Here is a 9,771-nt window from a genome sequence, read left to right as displayed (position 1 = left end):
ATATATATACATGCCCTCCATGTAGCTTGTAAGTCTGCATCCAAAACGGAATAAAAATGTTCTGGACCTCTGCTTTACGAATAACACCGTGCCAATCCATAATCTTGTGGTGACATGGACTATGTTCGTGGACCATAACTGAATAGAACAATCAATGTATGGAAAATTGCAGACATGCAGTTACAAGAATTACCCAACCCCTCTACCAGTCTCAAACTTTACAAAGCTGATCGGGATACTATTGAGAAAGAGGTCATGAACCAAAACTTATGTACCATTCTCTACGCAAGATATTGACACATAGCTACAGTATTTTATGACAATTACGCATGATATATGCAGTGTGTTGACTCCAGAGAGAATGTCAAACTGACAGAACAGGGACAGGACGATTCTGATGAGACGATGAGCACAAATCTCGAGCCGTCTAAGTGGGATACTAAAGGATAGCGAAAAATCCTCTCTCAAACAAACATTGCGTGTGCTTAAAAGTGAACTCAAACACATGAAAAAGGGAAGGAGAAAAGAGAAACCAGGGCTGTAAAAATTTAGAGACAAACCCTAAAAACTTCTATAGATTTGCAAGAAAGTCTATTTCAGTATGGTACAAGATAGGGCTACTGTTGAAGGAAAATGGCTTACTAATTGAAGATGTGCAGAGGACAAGTGAAATATTGAATGTGTATTACTAAATACTTGCCCCAACTGAGTTGGGACACTTGCATATAGCTATACTTGACAGATTCTTCGGTACCACAGCTCTACATAAAGTGATGACAATTATTTCTTATATTGAAATTGAGAAAGCTGATGTAATATCAGCCTTTGATGAATTGAGTTTAAACTCAGCAAAAGACCTTAATTGATTCTCAGCAATCCTTTTAAAGAAATGGAAAAGGGCTCTAGCAAACCACTACAGATCCTCTTCCAAAGCTTCCTTACATATAGGAGACATCCTAGAAGGTTAAAGGAAGGCGTTGCATATTCTATCGATAAATGAAGTAAAAATGCGGATTCTCATTTTTATTGGTCTGTCTCACATTTTTTATTACATTTGCAGATGGGAAATTGTCAGAAAAATTTAGAAAACTAGCTTGTTTAAAATCAATCATTAGACTTTCAGATCTTAGGGGCTCGAGCAAATCTCTAACCTTTTGAAAAACCCTATTGTATGTGTCAAGCGTCTTATTCGGAAAGATACCGTAAATTCGTGGAATGCATGCATGTCCTATGTCAACATGCAGAGTATATAACTGATAATAAATTTCAAGACAAACCTTAAATGTTCCATCGCATGCCCAATTCTTATGGATCGTACAACCTTGCAATTGTACCAAAAATCAACATTCTGTTTTCATCTTCCACCCCGCTGTCGAAGATAAAAAATCTTTGGCTTTTCTGTAGACTAGTAAATTCTTCGGGGATTACGTAGCCGATTCTTGGTCTACGTATAGGAGGAATCTTTTCTTCCTTCTTTCACCATGTAATGTTTCTTGATAAACTTGAAGTTGACGGCATAAGAGAGCATCCTTCATCTTCTAATTCCCCATATGCGGCACCAACCAAAGATCTTGAAGCTAACTGAGATTTAAGTGCATTTTCTTTCACATTTGCTATTGCTTCTTGCATTTTTTTGGTTGGCTAAGATTCCATAGATGTGTACGCTCACTTACAATTTTACAAATAGAAACCACTTCACTATTCAGTTTTGTATGAACTTTCGCTTTATATTTTGTATCAACACACTTCCAATAGACCTTACATCCATATTTTCTTTCTTGCTTATAAATAAACTTAGAGTCGTCTACGAGCTTATCACAACCTCTGCTACTTTTAATAGTGTACGGCATCGTAAGGGTTTAAGTTTCAACTTTTAAAGAAAAATAATGTACATAATTCTTTCCACTATATGCACAAGGCCTGAAATTTAGTGAGGGAGGACAATCGATTAGATCGACACCAGTACGCAACTGGTAGTTAACTTATCGACCCCGAAAAGATGAAAGGCAAAGTCGACTTCGGCGGAATTTGAACTCAGAATATAGCAGCAGACGAAATACCGCTAAGTATTTCTCCGGCGTGCTAACGATTCTGCCAGCTCGCCACCTTAAATTAGTGTCAATAATGTAAACGGACTAGGGAACCTCTCACAACAAGCTTTTTACTTTTGAATTTTCAAGTTATTTTTAAAGTTTGTTATTTTTAAATAAATGCTCTGCTTTTAAATTCTCATTTTAGCAATTAATGATGCAGTTTCAAATTTATACGACCTTTTTGTTTTTTAATCATCGTTTCAGCAATTACCGAAAATGAATGCCGTAAATACTATTCCTTTATCTACCTTCTTTAATTAACGACGCAATTTCAAGTTTCTAAGCTTTACGGCAAAATGTCCTTGCAGCGAAATTGTCTTGCGGCGAATAGTCCTACGGGCAATTTGTTTCGAGCAAATTGCCCGGTCACCAGAATATCAAAAGAGAGCAGCAATTTCGAACTCCCACTTTTATCAAGAGCCAGTCATAAATGAATGGCCATTAAAATGGTTATAATACTGGTAATGCCCCAGCATGACAACAGATTTGGGGCTGAAATGCATAAAAGAATAAAAGAATGTGTGTACGTGCGAGCACGCGTGTATTTCAAATGTTTATTGAATAAAATATATTTGTTCGCGATTTCAAGCCATAGATAGAGAGGACCAAGCTATTAAATCTACAAAGCACTTACTTTAGATATTAAAAACAATGTCCGAACGCTATTAGAACTAATTTTCCACAGGCAATAAAATCCTGTTCACTGCTTAAAGAGCAAATACATGATTTTTTCTGTTTGCTTTTCAAACAATAGTACAGTCATTATTAAATGATATTATCCATAGTCATTTTCTCCACAATATAGACTCTCTCGAATCGCCTCTATTCTCAAGATTTTCTTGTACGTCTTACTACATAAAGAGGGAATGATTACATTGGGCTGCATTTCATCATAGGTTTGTTTGATAAGGCCTAATCTGGTGAAAATCAACAACCACAATATGTAGCACCTTATTTCCTTGTAACTTGTCGATTCTAGAGGAACGTGCATTATAGGAATTTTACAAACCATCCGAAAATGTTAAATTTGAAGCTGTAAATATTCCAATTAAACCATTACAAGTCAAGAAGTACGGAGGCGATTCGAGAGTCTGCATTAGGGAGAGAAGAACTATGGATAATAGTTAGAATGGGGTCTCGGAGAAACCACGTAGGCAACAGAGGTGCTAGGATGAGTGGATCGCAAGATATTAGTGGAGATGTAAAATACCATCCTGATCCGAGGAAACTACACCACTAATACGATCTGGTTTTTGCACATAAATTGAACAGAGCACTTAAAAACACGTACATTAAAGGAACAAAAGCATATTGTGAACTACAGGAACAACTAATTAATATTTTTTTCTACCAATTTTGCCATGCAACAGTTCTTATATAAGTCACGAGCCGACTATCAGCAGTCAATCAGAGTTTGGTCAGTGGCTGTTATGAACTAATTACTTCTATTAAGGATGAAAGTCAAAGTCGACCTCGAAAGGAATTTGAACTCAGAACGTAAAGACATCGACGATATACTGCTAAGCATTTTGCCCATCAAGCTAACGTTTCTTATTTCTTTATTCCCCACAAGGATCTAAAAATAGAGGGGTCAAACAAGGACAGACAAACGGATTAAGTCGATTACATCGACCCCAGTTCGTAACTGGTACTTAATTTATCGACCCCGAAAGGGATAAAAGGCAAAGTCAACGTCGGTGGAATTTGAACTCAGAACGTAAAGACAGACGAAATACTGCTAAGCATTTCGCCCGGTATGCTAACGTTTCTGCCAGCTCGCCGCCTTGGTCCAACTAAATTATTATTGAAGATATTGTTAAAAGTAGCGTACTGATATAAAGATGTAGACGGGGAATATGAAATTCATTGCATATTTAGGTTCTTAGACAAACTAAAATGTCGATTAAAATAAAAGGGGCTTGTGTCTTCGAACCAAAAGAATGTGTTGCCATAACCACTGAAAAAAATATAGTATTTTAGAAATGACTGGTAAAATACTTCCGAATTTCCTACATCATGCGGACGTTATAGCTTTTAAAGGCATGAAGCTTATATAAATAATTATACCAATCTCTAGTGCAAGGGATTATATTCTTTAAAAAGATGCTCCTTCCTTTCCTCAGCTTTATATTCTTTCTGCACTCTGAAATATATTGGTCGACAGACTGCTTGATAATTCAGAATGTAAGTACGAAAATGTAGAAGATAAAGTAGAAGATAAAAATATAGAATGTAGTTTTAACTTGGCATTTTATACGATGCAAACAAAAAGCCCACAAGTTATAAGTCACATTGACCATTGTTTATTTTCTGAAATTCAGTACTGTAAATCAGTCAAGCAATAAATATATTTGATTGGCAGCTCACACTCTAAATCAATATAAAGGAGAAGCAAAAGTTCAAAGATTTGTGAAAGAAATTGATTTGAAATGGAAATAAAAAAGCATTTCCCCGCTATGGAGTATTAGTCAATATTTTATCAATGTTAGAATATAAAATATTTTCAGAAAAGAAAATAACTCTTACAACAATAGTTGTAATCTTAAAATCCACTGGGGCCCTACGCATTGCTCTTTTATATAAATAATATCAGTAAAATGCATGCCAATAGTTTAACATTTATTGCTCTGAGTCGCCTTTGTTGTAGAATTTTGAAACGATTCATACAAGGAAGACATAGTATAATGGACAGAGAGTTTTAAAGAATAAACTGAAGGTTGTAAGCAAGGCAAGACTAAATATCAAATGTAGAAAACCTGTTGTGTCCTTTCTTAATTGAGTCTGTAGCTGTAATATTATGTGGAATAACAGCGGTAGATGTTGTAGTGGCAGCAACAACTTTAACAGCAGCAATAAAACAGTAGCAAGCAGCATTCACTCTCGTAACAAGTGAAACTGTCGCCGAAAAAATAATGAATATATCAGAATTATTGCCGATGGGAAAGAAAGATCGAATAACATATATTTTCAATTGACAATCTTTTATCTTTTGGGAGTGGAGATGTCAAATTCGCTTTATCGAAAATAGCATTTAAGTCTCCCTAGAATTAGTAACATCACTTCGATGGAATATTCTCTTAAAAACTAATTTGGTTTTTGTGGTTTTATTTCAATGTTAATAAAAAAACATATAAACGGAAGAAAATGTACAGGTAGAGCATTATATTTTTTACGTTATTAATATATTGTTCAGAAAAAATATATGGAAAGTATTTTTTAAAAATTCTTTCGTTCCTAACGTGCACTGCTAATGATATTAATATGACAAATTATTAATACTTGCTTTCGATAACTGATGAACGTTTTAAACCTACGTGCAATTAATACATCACTTCCCGATGCATTCATATGGAATACATAAGGATCAAAATTTAAGAATATTAAGTCGTTTTCTTTACGGATATATTACATTGAATTCTTTCTGGCAAATATTACTCGACAGAGACATTCAAACATTATTGTGCGTGTTACATACACACACACACACACACACACACACACACACACACACACACACACACACACTCGTATATATATATATATATATATATACGAGTGTGTGTGTGTGTGCATAACATATATAACAAACTATTTCGACTCTATTATATAACGCAAGTGAAATTGTACAGGTGGTTCTACACAGAAATGCATACAGAGCAGTTATTAATTTAAACAAGTAATCCCATGTTTAGATACTAAGTTGCAGTTTTACAGGATTAAACATTACACTCTACGATAACGAAGATTCTCATGGGCATAAATTATTTACTACATCCGATTTTCTTAACTTGATCATCTAACGTTTATCACAATTCACGCATATATTATTATCATTTTGAATCATCATTTGCAAAGCTGGCCGTTATCTTGAATAATGTTTTAAACTAGTACATCTCCAATGTCGCACAAATTTCGCTGTATTTGCGCAATTTATTGGCAATGAAATATCATGCCTCATACAATAATTTTGCAAAATTCTAATTGCACTGATAATTTCTTCTTCTTCTTCTTCTTCTTCTTCTTCTTCTTCTTCTTCTTCTTCTTCTTCTTCTTCTTCTTCTTCTTCTTCTTCTTCTTCTTCTTCTTCTTCTTCTTCTTCTTCTTCTTCTTCTTCTTCTTCTTCTTCTTCTTCTTCGTCGTCGTCGTCGTCGTCGTCGTCGTCGTCGTTGCCGTTGACTTCTTCTCCACTTCCTCATCCTCCACCTCTTCTTTTTCGTTCTACTTCTTCATCTTACACTCCTTTTATTATTGTTTTGCTTGCAAGTAAAACACGTTCTTTTGAAGCTCATAAGTTGCTACTGAATGTTGTTTTGTACAATTTCATTAAGAATCTAACCACCATGAGATAAAACTATTTAGCTTTGAGAAATTGTTATCACTTTCAGGTTGAATTATGAAGCTTTTTAATAGCTAAGTTGAATATTATCTGGTTCATCAGCCAATATATTACTAATTTCTCACTGCTACCTGTTAATAGAGAATGTTCAAACAACAATTGAAAACTCATCAACAACGACGACGAAAGCAACACAAATACAAAAAGAAAGAAAAAACATGTGAAAGTATTACTACCACTGTCATAACCAGTTCTGAATGAAACAACACAAACAAAATTGAGCATCGAAAACAGAAGAGAGTAGAACAAAATTGTTAATTCAAAGCACCTGAAAATTTTAACTTCACCGGCACCATCACCACCACTTAATCGGGGAATGCCATCAACCAGGCTTGCCCAAAACCAGCGCAGAGCGACCAAAGTTTTCTGCGCATATTCTTTCAGTGCCAGAGCATTGGTGCCTTGAGGGGTTGTCAGACACCTAGTGAAGCGTGTGTGATGGATGTTCTATCTGCCCAAACTATCGTGAAGATAATCCCCCCGCCTTCCTTTCTTGGCGAAACATGTGGTGTAGTAGACAGGGTTGAAAGGGATGAATTGAGAGACCTTCCTATTTAGTCAAGCCTTCATCAGCAAAGGAAAATAAGAACGGAGTGGGAAGTGCTTTCTAGAAATTTGTTTAAAAAGGTGTGTGGAGTAGCAAGTTAGTGTGAATGCGACGGTCCTGTTCTGGGCACGCGTCAGGAGATTGAGGCAAGAGGATGAGGAGGGTCCACTTGTCCTAGTGTTGAAGATGACTGTCTATTTGCGGGTTTTCCCCACAAACACTTTAGTCACCCGATTTGGGGTGGGGGCACTATTCATTTAAAATTTGTTGTTTTAACTCATAGTCTTTCTCTTAAATTTGCTGTCCCGTACAAATTCCTCTGTGCGCTCTGTTTTTTTGTAGTTTGTACTAATGTATTTTCCACCTCTTTCTGTTAAAATAAGAAACAATTAGAATTAGAATTGTCATTGTTGTACATTTCACTTCTTTCGGCAAATTCTGTAAGACCAGTAAACCACCTGTTGTCAAGGGTTTCACATGGTTATTTTCTTCATTGCCCACATTCGTGTAATCTCATCTAGTAGTGGTTTGTATTTCTCGATCTTTTCTAGTTCTTTATCATCTAATCGTACATCCTCAGACATGGCAATATCTATTATTTTGGTTGCCTTCACAAGTTACTAGGTTGTGGCGGAGAATAGCCAAAAGTAAGAGTCAAGTGAGAACCATTGTCCCTGTTCTTTCTTAAGAATGTTGCTGTCGGAAACTAAGATAGTGATGAATAATTACAATTTAGACAACATCATCAAATTCATCCAAGCTCTGTATGAAAACTTAAGCGGTGCAGTTCTTCTCCTGAGCAGCAGCATCGGATAATTTTTCAGGACAGCAGTGGGGGATTCGATAAGTATGCTTCCTCTGTCCGGTATTTTTAAATATCTTGGAAACCATCTTGCAGGAGACACCTTAAGACCTCCGCTTCTCTGATAATATTTTCCAGTTAGGAAACAATGAAATTGAACTAGAGAAGTTCACCACCCGACTGGAAAAAGCATCAAGAGCAAACGGGATGGAGTTCGGTCCAGAAAAGAGCAAGAAACTGGTTCATAGTAACAACCAAACCACAGCAACCAACATAATGCTAAACAGAGAGAGACTTGATGAAATGAATATGTGAAAGTACCTAGAATCCACTCTGTCAGTGGACGGCATATCTCAAGGTAACAATAAAACTTAATTTAGCCTCTGCTGCCATGACGAAGATGAACACTATGTGGATAAACAATTTCATTAGTTCTCCAAGAAAACTCAAGTGTGCAAGTCCCTGGTGACTTCGATCCTTCTGTATGGATGTGAGAGCTGGGATTCTTACAGCTGACATGGAGCGAAGACTGTAGGCAATTGAACATAAGTGCTTCAGAAGGTTGCTACACATCTCATACAGAGAGCACAAACTGAACAGGAAGCAAGTCAACAAATACACTGACAGATAATATCCTTTGCGGAGGTAAAAGGACGAAAGCTTGCCTGCTACAGTCATTTATCCCGCCACAACACCCGTCCAAAAACATTCTTCAGGACACAGTTGAGGGAGACCGAAAGCCAAGTATACAGAGAAAATCCTAGTTTGAAAATATGAAAGGCTGGATAGCTGACAACACATGACAGACTACAGAGACCAGTGGCGAGGGCTGACTACGAAACCGTCTAGAGTGGCACGCCAATGACTGGCTGCAGCAGTTAAGGGATCATGATGATGATGAACTCAGTAATGCAGCTCTCATTGCTCCTTTGTTGTGTTTAGTTTTGCTTTATTTGGGCGCTAGCACTAAAAGGCATGTCCTTTTGAAGAGATATTAGTTTTTAATACGCTCAGAATTACACGGCTTGTTTGCAGCGTTATTGCTATAAAAATGCACAAGGAAAGTCATTCTATTGGTTGTCAGATAAATTCGTTCTTTTTTTCCCATTCATTGTAATAATGTCGAGTGCTACGTGAAATAGGACGTACAATACTTTGTATCTTAGTATTTTTTCTATACTTCTTGTATACTACCCCTATAAATTTGTTTATTGTTTTAAAATTTGAATAATTGTTACCTCTTTTCTGATATATGATGGTGAAGATAATGCCAGTTAAAGAAGTGAATTTATCTGACAACCCAATATCTTCGGTATATGTGGCTTTCATCATGATTGTGGACATAACTTAAATGCTATAGTAATTACTTTTGATCATGCCTCTGATTATATCATATATTGGTACAGTTTTGTTATATTTACAATGTTTGCGTCAGCATATGAAAGAAATAAAAGAAATTAACTCATGATTGCAAAACAGATCATACGGAACGACTCTACCATGTAATACCAGTTGACATTAAGCATATATGTACGACAGCAATGTGTTATGAGGAAAATATAGACTACATAACACACACACACACACATGAAAATATGCCGTAATTAAATAGGAAAATTAAAAACATACTTTAAACACAGTCAAAACAAAAGGAATTAAACTTAAAAATAAATCTAACAACCGTATTCATATAGTAAATGAAATATGTCCATACATATATAAGTAAAAAACACAAGGTTATGATTAATCCGATTATATCATAATTATGAATGAATAATTTATATGTACTCTATGGTAGAACTCTCGTTATCTAAACTGTTTACATAAATATGAATAATAAAACAGCTACAAGCAAGCTAATATACACGCACACTTCTTAAACACAGGAAACAGACTCCATTGCAATTGATCCAATAAAATAGTTCCAGTTACA

The sequence above is a fragment of the Octopus bimaculoides genome, chromosome 2 (assembly GCF_001194135.2).
Source record: "Octopus bimaculoides isolate UCB-OBI-ISO-001 chromosome 2, ASM119413v2, whole genome shotgun sequence".
NCBI lineage: Eukaryota > Metazoa > Mollusca > Cephalopoda > Octopoda > Octopodidae > Octopus > Octopus bimaculoides.
Note: the sequence above shows the minus strand (reverse complement) of the source record.